The sequence below is a fragment of the Gekko japonicus genome, unplaced genomic scaffold, assembly GCF_001447785.1.
Source record: "Gekko japonicus isolate JY-2015 unplaced genomic scaffold, Gekko_japonicus_V1.1 scaffold6528, whole genome shotgun sequence".
NCBI lineage: Eukaryota > Metazoa > Chordata > Lepidosauria > Squamata > Gekkonidae > Gekko > Gekko japonicus.
In genome coordinates this window covers 19,410-25,035 of record NW_015165457.1, presented here as the reverse complement: position 1 = coordinate 25,035, position 5,626 = coordinate 19,410, and the positions used below count along the sequence as shown (strand labels likewise).

The following is a 5,626-nucleotide window of genomic DNA, read 5'->3' as shown; positions in this document are numbered from 1 at the left end:
TCAGGCATTCGAGATCAGCCTTCCCTGTCTTTGCACTGGTGTGTTCTAATCTATATTAATTTGCAGCCATATAAAGTCAGATCTTTGTATTTTGACCTTGCCTGTCCCAGCAATGGTCAACCGATGGTCCCCCTTCATAATCTGGCCACTGAATCCTTCCCCCCCCCAAGAATGCTCCCAAAATTTAGCTACTGTTTGTCATAAAGTGGAGGGGGAAAATGCCTTCGTCACACATTTAATATGTGTGTATAACATACATTTAATATGTCCATACCTGTATTATCGTCCTCTGCCTGAGCTCATGTTTTCTGTGAAACCGTTTGTTGGATTTACCAGTACTGAAATTCATGATCGTATGCGTGGGGTGGGAAGGGCTTTAAATTGTAATGCAGGCTTCAGATAGCCGCTCCCAGTCTGAGGAGACACTACTGAATTTGATGGACCAAGCGTCTGATCCAGTAGAAGGCACCTTCATGTGTTCAAGTTGTCCTGCTCTGATTGTCAAGCAGAGGAGAGCACTTTTGCTTCAGGTAAGCAATGGACCCCACTGCATTATACCCTACCTGGAGTCCACCAGGGGCTTTGGGGAAGAGCCCGTGGCTCAGTGGCAGAGCAGTAGCTTGGCATGCAGAGGGTCCCGGGTTCAATCCCTACCAGCTTCAGTTAAAAGGATCAGGTAGTAAGTGACATGAAAGAGATCCCAGAGAGACCCTTCCAGTCCAAGGAGACTGTACTCCCCATGATCCACCAGTGGTCTGACTCTGTGAAAGGCAGCTTCAGGTATTCGAGATCAGCCTTCCCTGTCTTTGCACTGGTGTGTTCTAATTTATATTAATTTGCAGCCTTATAAAGTCAGATCCTTGTATCTTGACCTTGCCTGTCCCAGCAATGGTCAACCGATGGTCCCCCTTCAGAATCTGGCCACTGAATCCTTCCCCCCCCCAAGAATGCTCCCAAAATTTAGCTACTGTTTGTCATAAAGTGGAGGGGGAAAATGCCTTCGTCACACATTTAATATGTGTATATAACATACATTTAATATGTCCATACCTGTATTATCGTCCTCTGCCTGAGCTCATGTTTTCTGTGAAACCGTTTGTTGGATTTACCAGTACTGAACTTCATTATTGTATGCGTGGGGCTTCAGATGCAAAGCATAGAATCAGCATTCAGCAACCTAACCTCATGTCCTGTTTCACTGTCTTCCCAGCTAAACACACACGTAACCTGATTCTATGCATGTTTACTCAGAAGGAAGTCCCACTGTGCTCAGTAGGGCTATTTGCATTGGGAGGGGAGGTCCTCCAAGGAGTCGGGGTATCTGCTCCAGTAGTCAGTTTCTGATGGCCCCAGTGGCCAGATGACATTAACCTAGACCCATTTGAATCTGGATTCAGGCCTGGCTGTAGGATGGAAATGACCTTGGTCAACCTGCCTGATGATTTTTGCTGGGAGAGTGGTGGGGGAGCAAGTCCCTGTTGATTCTCCTGGATATCTCAGAGGCTTTCAGTACCCTTAACCATTGTGTCCCTCTGAAGAGGCTGGGTGGGCTGGGAGTGGGGGGCACCGTGCTTTGGTTGTTCTGGTCTTACTCAACCAATTCCAGAAGGTGGCGCTGGGGGACCCCTGCTTGGCCCCGTGGTCTGGATGTTTTGGGGTCCCACGGGGTTCTCTCTTCTCCCCCAGGCAATTTAACATCTACACGGAACTCAACAGGGATCTGAACTGAGGTGTCACCAATTTCCAGATGACACCCAGCTCTGTTTCTCTTCAACAGCAAAGCCAGACGGGTTTGTGGAAGTCCTGAATGGGTGTGCCTTACCAGTACTGAACTTCATTATTGTATGCGTGGGGCTTCAGATGCAAAGCATAGAATCAGCATTCAGCAACCTAACCTCATGTCCTGTTTCACTGTCTTCCCAGCTAAACACACACGTAACCTGATTCTATGCATGTTTACTCAGAAGGAAGTCCCACTGTGCTCAGTAGGGCTATTTGCATTGGGAGGGGAGGTCCTCCAAGGAGTCGGGGTATCTGCTCCAGTAGTCAGTTTCTGATGGCCCCAGTGGCCAGATGACATTAACCTAGACCCATTTGAATCTGGATTCAGGCCTGGCTGTAGGATGGAAATGACCTTGGTCAACCTGCCTGATGATTTTTGCTGGGAGAGTGGTGGGGGAGCAAGTCCCTGTTGATTCTCCTGGATATCTCAGAGGCTTTCAGTACCCTTAACCATTGTGTCCCTCTGAAGAGGCTGGCTGGGCTGGGAGTGGGGGGCACCGTGCTTTGGTTGTTCTGGTCTTACTTGACCAATTCCAGAAGGTGGCGCTGGGGGACTCCTGCTTGGCCCCGTGGTCTGGATGTTTTGGGGTCCCACGGGGTTCTATCTTCTCCCCCAGGCAATTTAACATCTACATGGAACCGCTGGGAGAAATCAACAGGTATCTGAACTGAGGTGTCACCAGTTTCCAGATGACACCCGGCTCTGTTTCTCTTCAACAGCAAAGCCAGACTGGTTTGTCGAAGTCCTGAATGGGTGCCTGGAGAATGTAATGGGATGGATGAGGGCCAATAAACTGAAGCTCAATCCAGACAAGACTGAGGTGCTGTTGATCAATGGGGCGGCTGAGCCAGCCTGTCCTGGAGGGCGTTGCACTCCCCCAGAAGGAGCAGGTTCATAGCTTGGGGTTGCTACTGGATCCTGGCTTGCAGTTGGAGGCTCTGGTCTCTCTGTGGCACGTAGCGCTTTTTATCAGCTCCAGCTCCTTCACCAGCTACAGACCTTCCTCGAAAACGGTGATCTGGCCACAGCGATTAATGCCCCGATCACACCCAGGTGAGGTTGCAGTAATGCACTCTGCATGGGGGCTGCCTTTGAAAATGGTTCAGACACTCCAGTCGGTACAAAACGCGGTGGCCAGGCTACTGTCAGAGGTTGGTTACAGTCTCTTTTACTTTGGATACGGGACACGAATTATCCATGACTCTTATGACTCACAGCGATGTTTGGTGTTTCTTTGCTGGAAGTTTCGTGCACTTTCTCTTCCCCCCCAAATTTGCAGTATTTCCCAAATCTTTGTCTTGTTAAAAACAAGTGTTTCTTAAGTGTGAGAAAATATCCTTCAGTTGAGACATTTCTCCATTTGTATTACAGCCGCAGGACTATAGCAATTATCTGGTGGAGCAGCGATCCCGGATTTAGAAAAAGAATAATAAGGTACAGTTAAAAAAACCATCACATTGCTATTTAACCAAATTAAATTAGACACGCTTCCCAGGAAATGCCAGTGCTTTGTTCAAATTTCACTCAAGCACTGTTCTCTTGTTTGACACCTCAGTCAATCTTTCTGACCAGCAACTAGGCACTTAGCCGACACACGTCCTTATCTGAAACAGTCGCAGGCACATGGGCCTTATCTCGGGGACACAGGCGAGGCGGAGAAAGCAGCAAATTATTTGCAGAGCAGTGAGAGATGTTACTTACAGTCAATGTTCCCTCTAAGCTGTGGAGTCTTGTGAGCAAAAATTCCACTTTGTGAGCTACGGGCATTAAAGCAGTGAGCGAGCGATTAGGCTGCTGCATACCTTAGTTTGCACTGGCGCCCTCCTTCCTGAGCTAAGGCAAAAATCTGTGAGCCGGAGGCTAAAAAACTGTGAGCTAGCTCACACTAACTCAGCTTAGAGGGAACAGTGCTTACAGAGGACTTTGGTGGACTTAAAAGGGTTTAGTCCTGTTCTTTCCTCAGGGATCCAAGTGAAAGTGACTCCCCCCTCCCAGGCTCATTCTGGGTTCCATTCATTCTTTTGCTCCCTTTGGACTGCCTGCCCCCGCCTTGCCTTCTCTCTTCTGGCAAAATGGGGGGGGGGGATGTCCCTTTAATAGAGGCTTCGTGGGACGTGATTTCCCTACCTGCACTCGCAAGTTTTTCCACTGCACATTTCCACACATTAAGCCTCTATTAAAGGCACAGGACATTCCCGACCCCCCGATTACAGAAGTAGATGGAATATTACAGTGGATGAGTAAAGCTATTTCCTTGAAGGGTGATTGATCCTGTTATGCATACATGTGGCTGCTTTACCCCAATCTGCACCTCTGCACCCGCTGTGTGGCGTAATTCTCCATATCACTTCGCACAGAGGTATTGAACTCATTTGTTATGAGGGCTGGTTCTGACATAAATGTTACTTTGTCAGGCCGGGCCATAAGTGCCATAAAACATAATGACAGGTACTGGAGATATAAACTTTATAAGTGACACAGGCCAATCCAATTAACGATATTATTCTTTACTCAAAATGCAAACAAAAGCAATTGCTTCCTAGGAACGAAAACAACTGATTTACTGGGGAATCCACAAAAGCCCCAATGAATGTATTTAATCATATGCAAGACTAGGTTTTCTCCAACGGAAACCTTAAGGAGATGAGTCATTGTCCTAGCAAGTAAATAAGGTGGTTTTTCAGCACTCCCCCGTACGCCTGGTCTCAGCAGCCGAACATGGCTACGATCCTTCTCTCACTTTTTGTTTCCTCTCTTCCCCTGTCCTACCTCTGAGGATCTCGAGGAGGCATACCAGACTTCCCCCTCCACTACCCCATCCCCAACAACCCTACAAGGTGGTTTACTTGAGCAACCGGCCCCGGGTGTCCCAGACGACAGGTTCCTGGCTCAGGGGGGGGGGGGGGAACTTGGGAACTTGGCTCTCCCAGGTCTTCCCCCACCGCCAGTTCTCATCCCTCCTCCATTTCCCACAGAAGCGGCAGGGCTGAGGGGAAGGCCTGACAGCCCAGTTGCCTACCAATCCATGCACCGGCCCTCCTCACCCTCTCTCCCCTGCTGGCCCCACCCCATCGTCGGCAAACTGCCACTCCACATGGCCGCTCTAGCCAGCCCTCCTCATGGCCACTGTTTGAAAAAACATGGAGCTGGTTGGTGTGGGGGTGGCAGTGCCTTGGTGTGGGGGTGGCAGTGCCGGCTGCTTGGCTCTGCCCCTCCATGTAGTGGCTTTGGCAGTCATAGCTGGGCTGCGGTGGGAAGCGGCAGGAGGGGGGAAAATACCAGGCCTCCTCTTTCTCCGCCTTGGCTGCCATTCCCCCCCACACACACTATTCTACCTCAGGCTCACAGTCCTGCTACCTAGCCATTCCCTTTCTGTTTCCTGACAGCTTGGACCACACACACCTCACAGTGTGCGCCTGCCCCCCCGCTCCCCCCCCCCGACCAGCCTCCTGCCTTCCTTCCCTCACACCAGTTGCTTGTGGGCCGGATAAGAGCCCTGGACAAGCAGGGTCTGATCCCCAGACCATATGTTTTACACATCTTGACTAGGCAGGATAAGGCAGGCTTTTGAGACAGAAATGGGCAAGGAAGGGGTATGCAGGGAACCTTTGCATCTGACAGTCTTGCAAGGTGTTAATAAGTCTCAGATGGACTGGAGGGGTGGAGCTCTATCAGCAGCTAGACCTTTGGGTAATGAGGTTGCCTTCTGGAACAGTGTAAAAGTCGTGGCAAAAAAAAGAAGAGTCATGCTCCTGACATTTCTGCTTTTTCTCTCCCCCCCCCCCCCAGCACACAGGCTTGGCGATGTTTGGCACGGGGGTTTTCGGGGGGGGGCTCGCTGGC

At 50.1% G+C, this 5,626-nt stretch overlaps 1 protein-coding gene across 1 annotated transcript in view; it reads left to right on the top strand.

Moving 5' to 3' along the window:
* Window positions 1–453: 453 nt before the first annotated feature.
* BLVRA (biliverdin reductase A) overlaps window positions 454–5,626 on the top strand; it is a 21,387-nt gene continuing 16,214 nt past the window's right edge. Inside the window, exons 1-2 of the mRNA XM_015410701.1 lie at window positions 454–530; window positions 3,155–3,217. The gene's annotated coding sequence lies outside the window, so the exon portion shown is untranslated. The remainder of the gene's footprint in view (window positions 531–3,154; window positions 3,218–5,626) is intronic.